Below are 21073 nucleotides of genomic sequence, written 5' to 3' on the forward strand. Positions count from 1 at the left end.
TAAAAATACATCATACTTGTTTCTGAGGTTAGTGGTGATCTTCTATTATCCGAATTCCAAAAAATGTCTGGTCCAAAAGGTTTCCCATAAAAGACTCTGTACCTGTATCTGACCTTCTACCCAAGTGCTTAACCTGTTCTATGTCTTCTTGAATGAGTTAACTGTAATGCTGTGCTGTCTTTGCTAAAAGATTTTATTTTGCCTGAATTGGTATTTTTAGAGTATTCCAACTTTCCACTGCATTCTAGATTGTGTACTGATGATGCTATGCAAATAAGTTCAGACTAGGCCAAAACATTGCAAAACTCATTGGTAGCAAGCATATTGAGGGAAATAGACCTCATTTGGAATGTTGCATCTGGTAGCCTGAGCCTTCAGCTTGTAAAGATGGTGAATTTATAAGGTCTATTCCATGAATTCTCCCACACCCTACTCTCTCCATTTCTCTTTGTAGTGCAACATTTTAAGAATCTTTAAATATTTATTTGCTTTTTCATTCTTCCTTGCAAGTATTAAGCCTAAGAGAACCTACATTATGTTCCTTTTGCTAATTTCTTCCTCACTCACTTATCCCATTTATTATTTTCCTGCAGCCTCCTCTTTTGGTACGAAGGAAAGTTCACAAGTATTTGCTAAGCTTCGCTGCAGATCATGGAAAAAAAAAGGCTGTTGCTGTTTCAATAAAAGCAGGGAAATATCTGATGTTAGTAAGGTATGGCCATCATCTCTCAACTTCTGTGTTCCTATTATCACTCTATATTATATGGTCAGGATTAAACAAAATTTTCTGTAAAGATAGATAAATGTATTTTGAAGATTCAGATGGTTATTTTAGAAGTCAAGAAGAAATAACATAGAGGTTATCTTAGTGGAAATCTTGTTAGTACTTAATGCTAACTCATTGGGTTTAGGAGAATAAATAACTTGGATTAAGTATATAACAGTACAAATTGTACTTCGTCAGTTGCCATACTAGGTTGCCAAGTTGCATGACTTTATCTTTTAAAATACATTTTCTTGTGCAAGGAAGATGTACAATACAGCCTCAGCGATCTTGCAAAATATTTAGATGTATCTATCCTACAACATGTTGAAACATAATTTCAGCAACAATGAGTTTTTATTTGTCATGAAGGGAAGTCTGACAACCACTCTCCATTGGCAATGTTCCACAAACAATTGGGAGGTGAATTGGAAGTCTGTTTAATTATGGTGGAAGTATTAAAGGAAGAATTGAGGTTGAAGTGAAAGAAGAACATTCCGCTCTTCAAATTGTTAAAATGCTGGCTGTTCTTGAGTTCCTTCAAAAAGCCCCACCTCCTTGGAGGGAAGAAGCTGACCTTGTTCATTGATGAGAGAATAAGGGAATTCATTAAATTCATTAAATTATAAACAGCTGGCCATTATAATTTGGTTTGTGTAAGAAGTTAAAATCTAATATTCAGAATGATCAAAATGTAAATGTAAAACTGATTTTTTTTAACTTGTGTTCAACTTCTTTTTCTTTGGCTTGGCTTCGCGGACGAAGATTTATGGAGGGGGTAAATGTCCACGTCAGCTGCAGGCTCGTTTGTGGCTGACAAGTCCAATGCGGGACAGGCAGACACGGTTGCAGCGGTTGCAGGGGAAAATTGGTTGGTTGGGGTTGGGTGTTGGGTTTTTCCTCCTTTGCCTTTGTCAGTGAGGTGGGCTCTGCGGTCTTCTTCAAAGGAGGTTGCTGCCCGCCAAACTGTGAGGCGCCAAGATGCACGGTTTGAGGCGATATCAGCCCACTGGCGGTGGTCAATGTGGCAGGCACCAAGAGATTTCTTTAGGCAGTCCTTGTACCTTTTCTTTGGTGCACCTCTGTCACGGTGGCCAGTGGAGAGCTCGCCATATAACACGATCTTGGGAAGGCGATGGTCCTCCATTCTGGAGACGTGACCCACCCAGCGCAGCTGGATCTTCAGCAGCGTGCACTCGATGCTGTCGACCTCTGCCATCTCGAGTACTTTGACGTTAGGGATGAAAGCGCTCCAATGAATGTTGAGGATGGAGCGGAGACAACGCTGGTGGAAGCGTTCTAGGAGCCATAGGTGATGCCGGTACTGTAAGAGAAATTAAATAAAACATTAAATTGCTTAGCAGCACAGTAACACTGCTTCAAAATCAGTAAAGAACACTCACAGTGTAACAACTGTGTCTCAGTGCGAAATGAAGAACGAGAAAATTATCAGATGGAGTTGAATCGAAGTTCAGTAAACGTCATTTACTCAAACAGTCACGTTCAGTTTTTTAAAACCCTGCATGTTTCAGATGACATCATCACATTGTGACATCATGACATCACTCAGAGCCTCGTGAGCTGATTTGATTAAGCCTCCGGTGAGCTACTATAACAGAATATTTTGATACAAGTGTCTTGCATTTTACTTATTATTGTATTACTGTATATTTTTACAGTGCTAAAACAGACTGAACCTCCATTCTTGTTCTTGGAGAAAAGCAGACGTTGCTCTTCTGCTGTTTTATAGCTTCAAATTGTTTTCTTTTTGTTTATTTGCAGTAGCCTCATCCCCAATCTGTGAAATGCCTCGGGCACTTGGCGATATTAAAAATGCTGTTTAAATATCTCATCGGTGTATCCCAGAAATATTATTGAATAAATCATTTGTTTGTTTGGAGCCCTTCATCTGCTATTTTAGCAGAGGCCAATAAAAATTTCAAAACATTGTGTGGTTAAAAAAAATGACAGAGAAAAGTCTCCTCAAAGTCACACAGAAAAAGGTCAAAGCCAAATAAAATAAATAATTCTGAATGATATCATAGATTAGGCAAGTAGGTCTTTGTGCATGATGGGATAAGAGCAGCTGAGCTTTAGCTGTGATTGTATTTACATAAAATAGAGGAAGAGGAGTTATCTAGAAAGATATTGGAATCAAATTATAAAGATATGAAAGTGGGCTTCAGCCATTGATGGTAAAGATAAGAGAAGAGCTGGGTGATTTTATAAAAATGTAATAGATTACCCAGTGGAAGATATGCGATTGACTTGGGCCCATACTGTGGCAGCTAGTGCTATGCTATTACAGTGCCAGTAACCTGGGTTCAAATCCCGCGCTGTCTGTAAAGAGTTTGTACATTCTCCCTTTGTCTATATGGGATTCCTTTAGGTTCTCCTGTTCCCTCTCACGTGGTAGACATATGGGGTGTGGAGGTTAACTGTCACATGGATATATTTGGGCAGCACAAGTTCATGGGGCAGAAGGGCCTGTTACCATGATGTATCTCTAAATTAAAATTATGCAGACTGTGTTTATGTTCTTCCCATTGATATTTGCAGAAAGGTGCAGCACATTCAGGGCTGGATATTGAATCCATCGAAAGGAATAGAGGCAATGAAGGTGATTGAGATAAGAAAACATTGAATGTTATCTGGAACTTTACACCATGTTCATGGATAATGTCAGGAAGTTTTTGGAAGAGCATGATGTCAAGGTCAGATGCTTTCTGGATCTAGTGGTAAAAATTTGTTTTGGCTCTGAAAGGAGAAGGTGCTAATAAAATGACTAGTTCAGAGAGAGTGGTTAATGGAGTCAAACATAAGTTACAATGCTCCCACAAACTAAATAAAGAATCATTTAATGGGAATCTAGAAGACGTTCTACCACTCAATTATAGTTGACAACATTTTGTATTAACAGGTGTGAATTTTGAAGCATTGAAATGCCTCATAAGAAGCCAAAAAGCTGAGGCACTATTCAGTCACCCCAGAGAGCTACCTTGCAGACTCGACCTCGCCTGATCCTGTCTCACCAAGCAGCTCATTATCCAGCCACAAAGAACCAATAATTGACATTGAAGTATTAAAAACTGCACTATGTAAAGACATTATGCCCAAGTGGCATTCAACGATGTCAGATAGGAACTGCGAACATTGAGAGGGTTTTTTATGGGCTATTTTACCCAGTCCGACCACAGATTACCAACGGCGACAAGATGAAGGATTTTCTTTCGGCAGAAAAAGGAGAATATGTCAAAATGTTGTAAAACAATTGATGGAAGTGCAAGTGCAATGGGGCACTGCTACTTGTGCATACTTCTTTTTCTTTTTTTTTCTTTGGCTTTTTCGCAGACGAAGATTTATGGAGGGGTATGTCCACGTCTGCTGCAAGCTCGTTGGTGACTGACAAGTCCGATGCGGGACAGGCAGGCACGGTTGCAGCGGTTGCAAGGGAAAATTGGTGTTGGGTTTTCCTTCTTTGTCTTTTGTCAGTGAGGTGGGCTCTGCGGTCTTCTTCAAAGGAGTTTGCTGCCTGCCGAACTGTGAGGCACCAAGATGCACGGTTTGAGGCGATATCAGCCCACTGGCGGTGGTCAATGTGGCAGGCACCAAGAGATTTCTTTAGGCAGTCCTTGTACCTCTTCTTTGGTGCACCTCTGTCTCGGTGGCCAGTGGAGAGCTCACCATAGAACACAATCTTGGGAAGGCGATGGTCCTCCATTCTGGAGACGTGACCCACCCAGTGCAGTTGGGTCTTCAGCAGCATGGATTTGATCCTTGCGGACTCTGCCAGCTCAAGTACTTCGATGTTGGTGAATGTTGAGGATGGAGCGGAGACAGCGCTGATGGAAGCATTCTAGGAGCCGTAGGTGATGCCGGTAGAGGACCCATGATTCGGAGCCGAACAGGAGTGTGGGTATGACAACGGCTCTGTACACGCTGATCTCTGTGTGTTTCTTCAGGTGGTTTTTCCAGACTTTTTTGTGTAGTCTTCCAAAGGCGCTATTTGCCTTGGCGAGTCTGATCCTTGCATCAGATGAAATGGTGCAGCCGAGGTAGGTAAACTGGTTGACCGTTTTGAGTTCTGTGTGCCCGATGGAGATGTTGGGGAGCTGGTGGTCGTGGTGGGGAGCTGGCTGATGGAGGACCTCAGTTTTCTTCAGGCTGACTTCCAAGCCAAACATTTTGGCAGTTTCCGCAAAACAGGACGTCATGCGCTGGAGAGCTGGCTCTGAATGGGCAACTAAAGCGGCATTGTCTGCAAAGAGTAGTTCACGGACAAGTTGCTCTTGTGTCTTGGTGTGTGCTTGCAGGCGCCTCATATTGAAGAGACTGCCATCCGTGTGGTAACGGATATAAACCGCGTCTTCATTGTTGAGGTCTTTCATGGCTTGTTTCAGCATCATGCTGAAGAAGATAGTAAAAAGGGTTGGTGCGAGGACGCAGCCTTGCTTAACGCTGTTGTCAATGGAGAAGGGTTCGGAGAGCTCATTGCTGTATCTGACCCGACCTTGTTGGTTTTCGTGCAGTTGGATAACCATGTTGAGGAACATGGGGGGGCATCTGAGGCGCTCTAGTATTTGCCAAAGCCCTTTCCTGCTCACGGTGTTGAAGGCTTTGGTGAGGTCAACAAAGGTGATGTAGAGTCCTTTGTTTTGTTCTCTGCACTTTTCTTGGAGCTGTCTGAGGGCAAAGACCATATCAGTCGTTCCTCTGTTTGCGTGAAAGCCACATTGTGATTCTTGGAGGACATTTTAATTTGCAGTTAATAAACTTGTTCAGATATTAAGGCATAATTCCAAGATTTATATAGTATGGTAACATTACTGTTAAATTTATATTTGGACTTAATGGGCTGAACAATGCAGAGTCGACTGAAGTACCTTGCAATGTACCTGTGAATCTAATTCGAAGTTATATTTCTTTTCTGTTTAAGCTCACTCTCCGAGGTTTTAGCATTTAGGTGTAAGGATGTTTGGACCATGTGGATGCAAATTGTGCCCCCATAGCTTAGGTTTTACATGGGGACAAGCATATTAAGTATGTGGATGTGTCCATAGTTTGTATATGTTGTGTGGAGAAACCACCTTGACTCTCATTCTCAATTATGGCATTTTAGACCACAAAATTAAAATGTACAAGTCAATGAATCTAGGCACTCCTGGTGGGAAGACGCCTGTCAGATTTCTCAATTGGAACATGAGAGGAATTTGAAGTCCTATCTAAAGATCAAAGCTCTTCTCCCATCTGAATTGTTTAAAACCTTATATAGTATTCCTACAGGAGACTCACTTTCACATTAAAGACCACTTAAGGCTGTGAGATCCATGAGTAAATCAGGTCTTTCATTCTATTTTCAACTTTAAATCACAAGGGGTTGCTATTTTAATAAATAAAAATATTCTATTTGAACCATCTAATGTGATAGCAGACAGAAATGGTAGATCTATTATATAGTGGCAGGGAAGCTTTTGCAGAAACAGGTACTACTGGTCAATGTTTACACACCCAACTTTGATGTCATCTCATTTGCTAACACGCTTTTAAATGGGCTTCCCTCGTTACATACCCACTGGATAATTTTGGGGGGGGGGGGCGATTTTAATTGTGTTATGGACCCAGATCTAGATTGATCACATTCCCGCAACACTTCTCAATCATCTCTGACTAGGTCGTTTTCTGATTTTATGTTTCAGAATGGCCTGATTGACTCTTGGCGATTTCAAATCCCTCAATTAAAAAGCTTCATTTTTTTCCAAAGTTCATAATTCATACTCTTGGATAGATTATTTATTTTTGGCTGGCTACCTCAATCCATGTGTAGTTTCTTTTGGATTATTCCAGTATTGAGATCTCTGATCATCCACCATTATTATTATACCTTCTACTATCCAACCATCCCATTAACCCAACATGCAGGAGATTCATCTCTCTCCTGGTTGATGAAAAATTTTGTGAACTTTTAGAAATGATTTTCTTTCTCATAATCAAAATGAGTTAGGAGTCACTTAAGTGCTATTTGAGGGGGTCAAATAATTTCATTCTCAGCTTCATTAAATAAGAAACATACTGCCCAGATCAAGGAACTAACATCTGCTATAGTGAAATGGATCAACACTAACAGGTTGTCCATCTCCAGAAGTATATAAACAGCATCTTGATTTAAAGCAGAGTTTGATCTTGTATCAGCTACACAGGCAGAACATTCACTAATACAAACTCCTGGTTTATATTACGGACATGGGGAAAAGCAAAGTCACCTATTGACCCATCAATTAAAACATCAGGTTGTATCAAGGCTGATACCCCAAATTAGAGACTCCACTACTAACGTATTATCAGATCCCACAGAAATTAATGCTGCCTTTAAATCTTTTTGCTTGTTACTCTACAAATCTGAATATGCTCAGACACCAAAATTAGCTTGTTTCTTAATAACCTTTGGGTGCAGTGCTGCTGGAGCTCACCTGAATGCTGCTCCGGCAACTCAGGGGGCCACTCCAGACACCTCATGGAGCAGCTCCTTGTCGCTGTTTTTGGTGAGCTCTGGCAGTTAAACATTTAACACTGCACCCCTGTTAATAATCTCACAACTCCAGTCATTGACTCCAACTTGCTTATGGAACTGGATGCCTCACTCTGATGCAGTTATTGATGCAGTCTTATAAAGCTCCAGGCTCTGACTGTTTTCCTATGGAGTTCTATAAAGAATGAAATGATAAATTATCTCCATTGTTATTATTTGTGTTTAATGAAACACTGGAGCGAGGAGCTTTACCAACTACTTTAAATCAAGCATCAATAATTTTCCTCCTGAAGAAGGAGAGGGATCTGCATCATGCAGCTCCTGCAGCCTATTATCTGCTCAATGCTTATGTTAAAGGGTTAGCCAAGGACACAGCATCTCAACTAGAAAGAGTGTACCAAAGATCATAACCAAAGTGCAGAATATTTTCATAAAACTATGACATCTGTCCTTTGACATCTACACTTTTCAACATTATCTACTTAAAACATTCAACAATGTTCCCAGAAGTTGTGATTTTGCTAGATGCTGAAAAAAGCCTTTGATGGGGTCGAGTAGAAGTATCTTTTTGCAGAATTAAAGAAATTTGCATTTGGCAACAAGTTCATCTCTTGGATTCATCTTCTGTACACTGTACCTCAAGCATCTGTACATATAAATAATATTCACTCCAATTACTTTGCGTAGGAATGTGGTACCAGACAAGGATATCCCTCATCTCCTCTTATTTTCACCTTTGCCATTAAACCATTATCAATTATGTTACACTCTTCCCCTGCCTTTAGGGATTGTCTGAAATAGACTAGAAAAGAGATTTTGTTATAAGCAGATGATTTGCTGCTGTTTGTAACAGATCTGGAGAGAATCATCTATTCTGGAGGAGTTCGGCTCCCTTTCAGGTTATAAATGGAATCTTCAAAGGAGAAAATGCTACCCCATCAACACAACAGCTCTGCAACTTCATCAATCAGATCTGCCCTTTCAGTTTAGTCAATCAGGTTTCAAGTACTAAGTATGAACGTCACATGTACATTCTCCAACCTGCTAATAAAAAAAATTATTTCTCTTACTGACCAAGTGATATCAGATTTTCAGAGATAGAGAAATTTACCCTTATCACGAATGGGCCGAATAAATGTAGTTAAAATGAATATACTACCAAGATTTCTTGTTTCAAACTATTCCTTTGTTTCTTCCAAAATATTTTTTCACCTCTCTGGATAAATTAATTTCCTCCTTTATTTGGAACAGAAAATCTCCAAGGGTTTGCAAAGCGTTACTGCAAAACTCTAAGGTTGGTAGAAGACTTGCTATTCCCAATTTTGCTACTGGGTAGTGCATATATTGTACATGAGCTATGCTCCTGAGATGACTCCCCTGAGCTCTCCTGGTGTAAACTGGAGGAGTCATTTTGCAAATCACCTTCTTTAGCTGCCATGGTATATTCTTTATTCCCCACACTGACAATCCAGTGGTCCTCAATATGTTAAAAATTTGGTACCAGAGAAGGCATCATTTTAAGTGGACATCAGGGTCCCTTAAATAACAATCACTTATTCTCACCATCAGTTACCAATCCTTTTTTTAATGTATGGAAAATTAAAGGTATCAAAATCAAAAGTCTTCAAGACCTTTATGCAGACAAAGTGTTCAGCAGCTTCACCATTTGTCGCACTCACATATGGCTTCGCTGCATCATGCTGATTTCCCTTCTTTCAGATTCGACATTTTATTTCAAAGTCTTTCTCAAACTCAGTGGAAGATCAACCATTAGGCTGAGCAGGATGAAGCCTAGGGACCCAAAGGGTAAGGGGGCCTGAGCCCCTGAGCTTCAGCCTACTCAGTGAAGGGTATCCTGGTCTTGGTTTATCATTTCACACATATTGTACAGGTGAAGCTGATGACTGTGGGCCAGAGTCAGCATTCCATCATTGCTAGGATGACGTGCTGTGGTTTCTGGGAGCTGGGGGCGGCGGCATGAAGATTTGCAGCGTGTGTGAGGAGAGAGCCCTGAAGTACCAGTGTCCAGCCTGTCATCTGCGGTAGGTAAGTGAACAACAGGACTGGTGCCTGAGTGTGTGAACGTGCGTGTATGGACTTATTGGGTAGTGAGCAGTGAGCACAGTTTCTATCAGGGGCTGTGAATAGTGGGAGCGGTAGGAGAAGCGATCACTTGTCGGAGTTGGAGCGGCTAGGGTTCTGAATGTTGTCCGAACGCTGGTGGGACCATCGGGTGGCTACTGTGGCCGGTTAGATTTGTGACTCATATTCACTGTCTCCAGATGTTTCTGCGAGGACAGAGCATTTATTTACAGTTATGTGGCTAATGATGATCAGCTGCACAGATTTCCGCATGGACTTGACTGGTGTTTCCAAGATTGGGTAATACAGTGCAAGGAAATCGGGATTTAATAAGTTACATTTTTTCATGTAAATTAATCCAATCTCTTCTTCCCACCCCCAATACCTGTCAAACCTAAGCACTCCTAAATGTGAGGCCAGTAGAAAGTGGCGCCTAGGTGGCCAGGCCCTCGCTGGGGAGTAAAGGTCAGTGGAGGCGGCTGGGCCGCGGTGGGGCAAGGTCAGGGGGGGGTCCTGACGAAAGCTCAGCCTAGGACTTGGGTGGTAATTAATCAGCTACTGCTCAAATTTTACTCAGATACCTGCCAAAAAACCCTGGGAAAAGCGTGTATCAGTTAACCGAGGAATGAGAAGGACAGTTTCAAAAATGTATAGCTCTATTCTGTCAATGTAAGACACTTACCAAAATAAAGTCAGATGGGTGTAAGAACTAGAAACAGGAATTGAGAGAAACCGTGGGAAGAGGCTATTGATAGAATTCACTCCCCTTCCTCCTACGCTCGTTTAGGACTTATTCCACAGAAGGTGCTGCACAGGGTCTACTTTTCTAAATCCAACTGGCAGCCAGTTATCCTGAAATAGAGGAAAAATGCAATAGATGGAATGGCTCCCCTTCACCCCCCACCCCCGCCACCCAAGTCACATATTTCATCATCCCCCAAAATACACGGGTTATTTAATGTGTCTTTAGCACATCATCCAAAATATTTAAAGTTAATTTGCAACCCTGCCCATAGACTGCAATATTTAGAATCTCTTCAACTCCTTAAATTCTCTATGGAAAGAGGTAATAGCCTTTGCATCCTTATTAGTCTAATCTTGTTGCACTGGAAATCTGATAGGTGCCCTCTGTTACACAATGGATAAAGGACATCAGTTTTATTAAACTGGAGAGAATCAAATGTACATTAAGAGGGTTCACTGGAATTTTTTTCCATAAATGGCAGCCCTTTATGTGCTATTTCATTGAAGGTTGTACTAGTACAATCGGTAATATACCAAAGGTACTGCCAGCAACGGTACCAAGGTGGTCAGGGAGTGGAGGGTTTGGGTGGGCATTTGAAGGTGTATGTGAATATATAGATATAGATATATATATCTATATCTATAGATATAGATATACATATATCTATATATATGTATGTGTGTGTGTGTTAGTTTTTCTGTTTAATAAAAAGGAGCATGACGTACATTGAATAAGGTGAATTAAGTTGTTTTTGATGCTCAGTAAATATATTTTGGGGAAAAAAAATGAAAAATAAAATGTTTAGTTCAGATATAGTAGGAAGAGTGGAGACAGTCGAATGATATGGAAATATGTTGAAGGTTTCTGAGAGGTCAAGATGTGGAAGGAGGATAAATGCACTGCTCTTTATAAATACAGCTACTTTTTTAAAAAGATGCTGAGGATTTCTGCCTCAACAGTGAGTTCCAAAAACTTACCACCTTCTAGATGATCATCTTTTTCCATACTTCTCTGTAATGATTGTGCTTCACTCCTTAACCCTTTTTCCATGCTTGTTCTACATTGCTCTCAATTTCTTCTCAAACATTTATCTGCCTTCTCTTTAAATTGCTCCAATAATCGAGAGTAAACAGAATTTTTTTGTGCAAAAGCAAGGTCATGTTTAATATGCTTTAATCAATTGTTTGTAGAAAAAATGACAGGAGTCAGCAAGTGGGTGTGGAGTTCATGTACTTTTAGATGGCCTTTAATAAAAAACCACAGAAGAGGCTGACAACAACGGCCACAGCACATGGTGTTAGTTACAAGGATAAGTGTAACGTGACTGATTGCACTCAGAGACAAGGGAGGAGTACAAACACAATTTTAATAGCTTACAATCAATGGCCAGTAGACACAATAGTCCTCAGGTGAATCTGGGGTAAGGTGTGAAAACCAGGGTTTATATTGGGGTAGGTGAAGGTGCAGCTAGGGGAGGAGCCAGCCATCTGAACAACACACAGTGAATTCCAGTTCACTGCATTCACCCTTTCCTTCAGAATTGAGTGTGTGGGTGAAAAACAGAGACCATTCATTAAAAAAAAACAAATACTTTACAAGTATTTACGTTAAGTGTTGGGGGTCTGGTAATTCTGGTTGTGCGCTGCAGAACTGGAAGACTTTGGGCTTCCTGAACTTCCTGGACACCCTGCGGTACAGGGTCAGTGGGTCTTGAGGGCTCCGGCTCAGGTAGTGGGGTAGGTTGGACCACATCTCGAGCAGTGTCCTCTGGGGCCTTGAGTGGGGTACTTGGTAGTTCCTGGCTCGCTTGAGGCATTGGATCCTCAGTTCCGGCGGGTGCTAGGTCTCTGATTGAGACGGTGTCCTCTCTGCTGTCAGAATATGCCACATAGGGATTCATTGGGTTGGTGTGCAGAAGGTGCATCACCTTGATCAGGGGGTCTGTCTTACTCCACCTCTCATGCTTTCTCAGCAGGACTGGCCCTGGTACCATTAGCCAAGCCGGGAGAGTAGTCCCAGACATGGATTTCCTTTGGAAAGTTCGTGAGGAGTTGCATTGGTCACTGTTCAGGGTAGCAAGCTTATGGAGTGGAACACTGTGGGTAGGACTTCTTGCTAGCTTGAGTCTGGAAGGCCTTTGGACTGGAGAGCCAATTTCATGGCGTTCCAAACAGTTGTATTATCTTTTTCAACTTGTCCGTCTCTCGGGGATTGTAGCTAGTTGACCTGCTTGAGGCAATGTCCCTTACAAACAGGTTCTGGGTAGCACTTCATTCATAAATGATGAGCCCAGGTCACTATGGATATAGCTGGGATACCTGAACAGGGCGAAAATAGAGTGCAAGACTGTGGTGGTGGTCATATCTGGGCAGGGGATGGCGAACAGAAAACATGAAGATCCATCGATTACATCGAGAAGTATTTGTTTCCGTTGGTGGAAGGGAGGGGACCCTTGAATCATTTGAAAGGCCAGGATGCCTTTATCAAGTGTGCATTGTTGGGGCGGTAGAAGAGTGGCTTACACTCCGCACAGACCTGGCAGGACCTGGTCATATCCCTGTTGTCCTCAATGGAGTAGGGTAGGTTGTGAGCCTTGACGAAATGAGCCATGCGGGTGATGCCTGGGTGGCAAAGCTCATCATGCAGTGACTGCAACTGGCCAGTGGGTGCAGGGGCACAGCTTCCTCTTGACAGGGCATCTGGAGGTTCATTGAGAGAACCTGGCCTGATGCTATGTCTTAATTATAGGTGGAGAGTTCAATCCTCCACCTAGCAATCTTATCATTCTTTATTTTACCCCTTTTTGCATTATTAAACATAAATGCCATCGATCGCTGATCGGTGAGCAGTGTAAATTTTCTGCCGGCCAGGTAATGCCTCCTGATGGCCTCTACAATGGCTTGAGCCTCTTTCTCCACAGATGGGTTCTGAAGTTCGTGGCCCCGGGAGAAAAAGGCAACAGACCTGCCCGTCTGGATAAGGGTAACGACCAGAGCTAAATCAGAGGCTTCGCTTTCCACCTGGAAGGGTGTGTTCTTGTCCACCGCATGCATGGTGGCTTTTGCAATGTAGCTCCAAACGTAGTCAAAAGCTCCCTGGGCTCCGGCTGACAATGGGAAAGAGGTGGACTTTAAGAGGAGACGGACCTTATCCATGTAGTGAGGGACTCACTGGGCGAAGTAGGAGAAGAATCCCAGGCACCTCCTTAAGGCTTTCATTGTCCTCAGGATCGGTAGGTCAAACGGGTCGCATTTGATCGGGATCAGGGCCAATGACCCCATTCTCCATCACATAGCCCAGGATCACCAGGCGTTTCATCAGGAGCACATACTTGTTGAAATTGTACATGAGGTTTAGAGCCTTGGCCATGTGGAGAAACCTCTGGAGGTTGGCATCATGATCTTCCAGAGAGTGTCCACAAATAGTGACGTTGTCGAGATAAGGGAAGGTGGCCTTCAACCTGTATTTGTTGACCATTTTGTCAATCTATCTCTGGAAGACCGAGGCCCCATTGGTGATACCAAAAGGGACCCTGGAGTTAGGTTTGGAAACAGTGGGGGGGGGGGGGGATCAATATTTAAGGTGGAGAGAGACCACATGTGGAGTCTGGCTTTTTGGACCTTCCGTTGCACACCATGATTGGAGAGAGTGGCCCAGAGAACTCCATGGTCATGCTTTTAAGGTGACACAGGAAGTCCAGGCCCAGCAACATAGAAGCACACAAATCCTTCAGTACATACAATCAGAACTTACAAAATTCCCCCCCTTTCACAATTATATAAACCATACAGTACCCCTGGATCATCGCAAAGTGCGTGTGCAAAGCTAGGAAATAACGCTAGTCTATCAGGTACACTCAAGTTGTACTGCAGAGCTGTTGCAGAGTTTATAAAGCTCTCTGTGGTGATGTTTCCGCCATTGTATATAGTTATGATTGACTACTGTATATATGGAACTGGCCCACCCACTGATGACTCATACTTTATGACTCCTCCCCCGTGGTCTTGAGCCATAAAGGTCGAGCTACCTCTCCCTTCCCACCATTCCTATACCTGGATCCGGGCCAGCAAGGTCCTTCTGTACATTAAAGCCTATTGTTCCCTCAGCCTAGTCTTGGTGGTTACCGGTAGTGCACTACAATTTAATATACAGAAATTATCGCTCCAGTAATGGAGAAGCTGCTGCGCCCCAATCAGTTAGAAGTGGACCCCCCAATCCCCAGGAGCATCTGAACAGTACGAGTAGTGGATCAGCTTCAACAATTTCCTCGAGGCCGCTGCAGAACTGGTCGACTCTGATGAGAAGAAGCTCAAAGTGCTGCAAGCAAGAGTCGGCCAGCAAGCTTTCCAGGTCATCAGGAGCAGCATGACTTACGCCAAGGGCTGAGCTTCGGGCCCTCTACAAACCAAGGGTCAACGACATATACTCACGTTACCTCCTGGCATCCCGAAAGCAGCTTTCATTTGTGCCCTGCTTGTACTGGGGAGAGACTGTAGGGGTAGTTCCATGGCTCTTGTACCTGTGGCCCAGTGCATCGAAGACCTGGTCTAGGATGCCTGTATATCGAAGCTGAGATCCAAGTACATAAGGCAGTGCCTGCTTGAGGAAGATCAGTTGCCACTGAAGCGAGCCATACTGCTGGTAAGGACTCTAGATTCTGCCCAGCGCCACGTGGAATCGATCGCAGGCAAAAGCGGGCCCTCTGTATGCACGCTGAAAATGCCGCCATCTTGGGAGGTGGCCTCGGGGATGGCCAACCCGACCATGGCAATGGTGATGATTGAACTTTAGAAGTGCCACTTATGCAGGCAGATGAAGCATCTGCGATGACTCTGCCCTATGAGGGGTGTTAGCTGCTCTGACTGCAGAAAGAGGGAACATTATCGGTGTGTATGTAAGGCCAGAAAATCTCCGTGAAGCAGCATGGTGTGTGGGACTCGTGAGCCTACACTTCCGGGGCTGACCGCATGCGCAGTAAGAGGAGCGCCATCTTGCCTGCTGCCGCTCTTGTCCTCTGCATGGACTGCGCAGTTGCAGCCCACTTCGCTGACATCACTTCCACCTTGTTCCTCAACCTCGGCAGCCATGACCGCGTGGTCAACATGGAGGCTGCCATCTTGTGCATCAGGCTTCCCCACTGACAACGAAGATGATGACCCGATCCTTGCTTCGATTAGATTGAACCAGGCCAGCCCTCATTCAATCACCCACTCCATGATGCAGATTGAGGTGAATGAACAAAAGTTGGACTTTCTCTTCGATAGTGGTAATACGGAGAGCTTCATCCATCTTGATGTGGTCCGCAGACTCTTGCTCCCAGTCTGGCCGATGAGCAGCTCCTTTTCAGTGGCAACAAAAGCATCAAACGGACATTAGTGGGTACTATATGGAGTCTTTGTTGGTGGGGGAGGAACACTACAATAACTTTTCCTTACTGGTCATCCCCCAGCTCTGCGTGCCGATCCTCCTAGGCCTAGACTTCCAGAGTCAGTTTAGGAATAAGACGATGGTGTTTGGAGGCCCTCGACTGCCCCTCACAGTAAGCAACCCACAACTTGTGGATTCCCACAGCACCAGCCTGCAGTCTTTTCACCCTTTGTGTGTCCCCTCCATCACTATTCACGAACCTGGCCCCAGAGTGCCGCCCTATTGCTACCAAGACCAGGTGCTTCCGCACCGAGGACATGGTGTCTATCTGGGCCGAGGCTCAGCGACTCCTGTCAGAGGGGATCATCACCCTAGCTCCCAGATCATGGTGATCAGGGGTAGGAGCAAGCCCCGAATGATAATCAACCATATTCAGACGATTAACCACTTCACCCAGCTGGATGCTTACCCCCTTCCCCGGATAGCTGACATGGTCAATAGGGTCGCTCAATATCGGGTATTCTTGACCATTGACTTCAAGTTGGCCTATCACCAGCTTCCATTCCGCCCGAGTGACCGTATCTACACAGGTTTCAAGGCCGACAGTCAACTTTTTCATTTCCTGCGGGTCCCCTTTGGCATCACCAATGGTGTCTTGGCGTTCCAAAGGGTGATGGACGGGATGGTGGAGGAGCATAGCCTGGAGGTGACGATTCCCTATTTGGATAATGTCACCATTTGCGACATTGATCAACAGGACAACGACGGTAACCTTGCTAATTTTCTGCAGACTGCAAATCTGACATATAACAAAGATAAGTGTGTCTTTAACACCAATCGCCTGGCACTTCTGGGATGCGTCATGGCTCAAGGTGTCATTTCCCCGGACCACGATTGCATGCGACCCCTTTTGGAGCTCCCAGTCCTGAACACCCTGAAAGAACTGAAGAGGTGCCTGGGGCTGTTCTCTTACTATGCGCAATGGGTGCCCAACTACACCAATAAGGCCCACCCCCTCATTAGGTCCAAATCTTTCCCATTATCGGCGGAAGCCCAGGCGGCATTCCATCTCATCTGAGGAGACATCAGAAAGGCCATGATGCATGCTGTGGACGAATCCATCCCCTTCCAGGTGGAGAGCAATGCCTCTGACTTCGCACTGGCAGCCACACTCAACCAGGCAGGCCAATAGCTTTTTTTCATGTACCCTTCTCAGCCCTAAGACACGGCTCTCCTCAGTTGAGAAGGAGGCACAGTGTTGAAGCAGTGCGGCATTGGCACCACTACCTGGCCGAAAAAAGATTTACCCTGCTGACGGACTAGCGTGCTGTTACCTTCATGTTCAATATAAAGTAGCAGGGTAAAATTAAATATGACAAGATATTCAAGTGGAGAATCGAGCTCTTCACCTACAACTATGATATCTTGTACCAGCCAGGTAAACTCAACGATCCACCTGATGCTCTATCCTGGGGGACATGCGCCAACACACACCTCAACTGTCTCCAAGCCCTGCGCGACGCCCTTTGCCATCCCAGTGTTATGAAACTGTTCCGCTTCCGGAACTTCCCGAACTCTGTCGAGGATGTAAGGTCCATGACCAGATGCTGTCACGTTTGTGCTGAATGAAAGCCGTGGTTCTACAGGCTCGACAAGGCCCACTTCATAAAGGCCACTTGCCCGTTTGAATGACAGAGGGTCAATTTCAAGGGCCCCCTTCCCTCGTCAAACAGGAACATTTATTTCCTGAATGTAATTGACGAGTACTCAAGGTTTCCTTTTGCCATTCCCTGTCCGGATATGACCACTGTGATAAAGGCACTACGCAGTATCTTCACTCTGTCTGGGTACCCTGATTACATCCACAGTGATCAGGGGACCTTGTTCATGAGTGAGGAGCTGCAGCAGTATTTTCTGGCCAGAGGCATAGCCACCAGTAGGACCACCAGCTATAACCCCAGGGGTAATGGCCAGGTGGAGAGGGAAAATGCCACAGTGTGGAAGGCTGTGCTCCTGGCCCTGAAGTCTAGGGATTTACCAGTGTCTCGCTGGCAGGATGTCCTGCCAGAGACATTACACGCCATCCGGTCCCTCCTGTGCACTGCTACAAACACCACCCTGCCTGATCGCATGTTTGCCTTCCCCAGGAAGTCGGTGAATGGGCCCTTGGTGCACTCCTAGTTGGTGACGCCAGGCCTGGTCCTGCTCTGGAGACATGTAAGAGGCCATAAGACTGACCCATTGGTTGAGGAGGTACACATCATCCATGCTAACCCTCAGTATGCTTTCGAGAAGTACCCCGATGGCCACGAGGATACATTACCTGTCCGGAATCTGGCGCATGCCGGAAAGCTCAGAACCAGCCCATAAACCCCTGACCACCCAGAGTTTATCACCACCCCACAATGGGACTCACTGTTAGGGGCAGACTCGCCTGGGATACCACGCCCTGCGGACCTCACTCTAACAAGGCCAGCTCCCCTCAGGGCACTGTCCCCACTTCCCTCTCATACCTTCCGAAATCACCCCAACACAGATAGCACCCATCATGTAGCCAGATGGTGGCCCCATCCCTTTACACTCAGCCGGCAGAATAGCAGACCACCCCCATCCCTGCACCCATAGCTTGCATGCCAAATATGTATCATGCCCAGAGGTGCCATGACAAATCTCACAAACTGTGAAATGATGACATTGTTTATGTCATTTATGCATCAAAACATCAAATACTGTCATATATTATTTATCTTAGCACTTAAAGAAATAAGTGTCGAATTAAATGAGAATAATGGAGTGAGTTAGGGTTAATGTGTGGCATTAGTGTAGGTGATTGAATTTCCAGGCCAAATGGTCAGGTCTCCTCTGAACAATTTTATTTTTCTGGAATGAAGAGACTTAACCCTTTTGAATGTTCTTCTTGGTTACATCACCACATTTCTGGTAATGCATGAGTACATTTTTCCTCGGTATTGTTCAATGCTTCAGTACCTTTTTAAGAAGAGACAAGACATCATTCCAATTGTAGTTAAACATAGGCTCTGCATAAATTTAATAACAATTTCATGTGTTTACTTTATTTCTCATAGATGAACCCAGTTATTTGTGTATTGTCTTGAAACCACTATTGTATATGTAAATGACATGACCTTTTATGTTTGACCCTGCTCTCACTGGCTGGCTTGTGACTCCTCCCCTTTATCCCCCATAAAGGCTGTCATGCCACAAACCTGTCCCCATTTCGAGTCTGGGTCAGGGAGAGCCAGCAATACAAGGGATGCTGTCCATCTCTTGCTAATAAAAGTGTTCAGATCCAGTAACTTCAGTCTTTGTGTAATTGATCATGCATCAATTTTATTCACAAGATTTTGTTTATTCGGAACATGGGCAAATACTTGAAGTTGGATTGCCTAGAAATCAACCCGAGAGAACCCGAAGCAGCCGACAAATTAGCTCTCTGGCGCCGCTGCTTCGAAAGATTCCTCGCAGCCTCTGCAGCTGTGATCCAGGACGACGAAGACAAGCTCCATCTGTGATTTTCGTAAATCAGGCACCCAGTCTACCAGATGGTCTGGGACTGCCAGATATATGGAGGCGCCATGGACTCCCTGAAAGACCAGTCCAAGGTACAGGTGAATGAAATCTATGTGCAGCATGTACTCCATACAGGCAGCGACCCGGGGAGACATTCAGTGATGTTGTCAGGGCCCTGCAGGAGCTTGCAAGAGATTGCAACTCCCAGGCTGTGAGTGCAGAACTGCACACCCAACCTCTGATTAGAGACGCCTGTGCAGCGGGTGTCTGTTGCGATTATGTGAGGCAGAGGCTACTCGAGCAGAAAAGACTGAGCCTACCTCAAACAATCAAACTGGCAAACACTCTGGAAGTGGCCATCCAAAACACAGAATTCTAGTGAACATGCGGTCGCTTTGTGGGGAACTCGGGCACCGCCATCATGCGAGGCAAGATCGCAAACACCCTCCCGCCCCGAACTGACCTCTGCAGCAGTTAGCAACCACTCGAAGTGCTACTTCTTCGGGCAGGGCAAGCATCTGAGGAAATGCTGCCAAGATTCTGTCTGCCTCAACTGTGGGAAGAAGGGACACTTAGTGAAGGTCTGTAAGTCTTTTTTTTAAACTTTATTTATTCGTTCAAAATACAGATAATAAGTAACATATATAACAATAAACAAAGCATGAACATTATATTTTATATATATACTTAAAAAAAGAAAAAAGAAAAAAATAAGAAAAGCCCCCTCCCCCCTTTCAGCCAACTTCTAAGGAGAGCCATAAAGAAAAAAATAACGAAAAGTGAAACATACATATTAAGATCTAATCAATGTAAATCAAAATGTAAATATTCTGAATATAACAACCACTTATTAATAAAAAACTATAGTTATCATGCGAAATATGTGATTTTTCCATTATTAAGCAATATTTCATCTCATTATGCCATCTATTAATATCAATCATATTCATATCTTTCCATGTACTAGCAATACATTTTTTCGCTATAGATAGCACTAAATATACAAAAGCAAGTTGAAATTTATCTAATCCCAAACTTTTCAAAGGTTGCAAACTACCCAATAAAAATACTGTCGGATCTAAAGGTGTTTTAATCTTATACAGGTTTTCCAGAAACGATCGTACTTTCTTCCAAAAAGATTGCATATATATACATGACCAAACCGCATGAAAAAAGTTCCAACAGCATTACCACATCTAAAACACAAATCTGATTCCTGAAAACCATATTTTTTCAATTTTTCAGGTGTTAAGTATAATTGATGTAAAAAAATTATAATTAATCATCGCATAACGTGCATTTATCAGTCTAGTTACACTATCATAACAAATATCCGACCAATCATCCTCAGAAAAAATAAAACCAATCTCCACTTCCCATTTACCTTTAGATTTATCCCAACCCTTTTTATCCATACTATCCTGCAATATTTGATACATAACTGAAATATAACCCTTCTCTGGTACCTTCATAAGGAAAGTCTCAAATTTAGTCATTTCAGGTAAAATGATATCTCTACCAAACACATGTTTTACCAAAGATTGAACTTGATAATAAAGAAACAAAGAATTCTTATCAATACCGTAACTCTCTCATCTGATCAAAAGATAAAAATTTACCTTCTTTGAAACAATCTCCCAAATTTTCCACACCTTTAAATCTCCAATGTAATAAACTTCGATTATGTATTGAAAAATAAATAAGTTGATTATTATACAGTGGAGTCAAGGCCGACAATTCACCACTAGAACCTATCATTTTCGTTTTCTTTGTCCATAACTTCATTAAATGTTTTAGAATAGGCACATTATGTTGCTGTAACAAATTTACATTCCATCTAAACAAAAATTGATGTATTTCAAATTCAAAAATATTTGCCATCTCAATTTTGGCCCAACTAGGGGACCGTTCCAGATCCATCAATGAACTAATAAATTTAAGTTGGGCTGCTTCATAATAATTTTGAAAATGTGGTAAACATAATCCCCCTAGTTCATATTTCCAAGTTAATTTATTCAAAGCTACTCTTGAAAATTTACCTCTCCATAAAAACTCCCTA

At 43.5% G+C, this 21073-nt stretch overlaps 1 long non-coding RNA gene across 2 annotated transcripts in view; it reads left to right on the top strand.

Moving 5' to 3' along the window:
• LOC138758036 (uncharacterized) overlaps window positions 1-21073 on the top strand; it is a 120412-nt gene that overhangs the window by 42183 nt on the left and 57156 nt on the right. The window contains exon 5 of one of the 2 annotated variants that reach the window (XR_011354070.1): window positions 594-712. This is a non-coding gene — a long non-coding RNA (uncharacterized lncRNA). Of the gene's footprint in view, window positions 1-593; window positions 1794-21073 lie in introns of those variants that run through there. The other variant, XR_011354069.1, reaches the window with a different exon arrangement.

Source organism: Narcine bancroftii, chromosome 3, assembly GCF_036971445.1.
Source record: "Narcine bancroftii isolate sNarBan1 chromosome 3, sNarBan1.hap1, whole genome shotgun sequence".
NCBI classification, from domain to species: Eukaryota; Metazoa; Chordata; class Chondrichthyes; order Torpediniformes; family Narcinidae; genus Narcine; species Narcine bancroftii.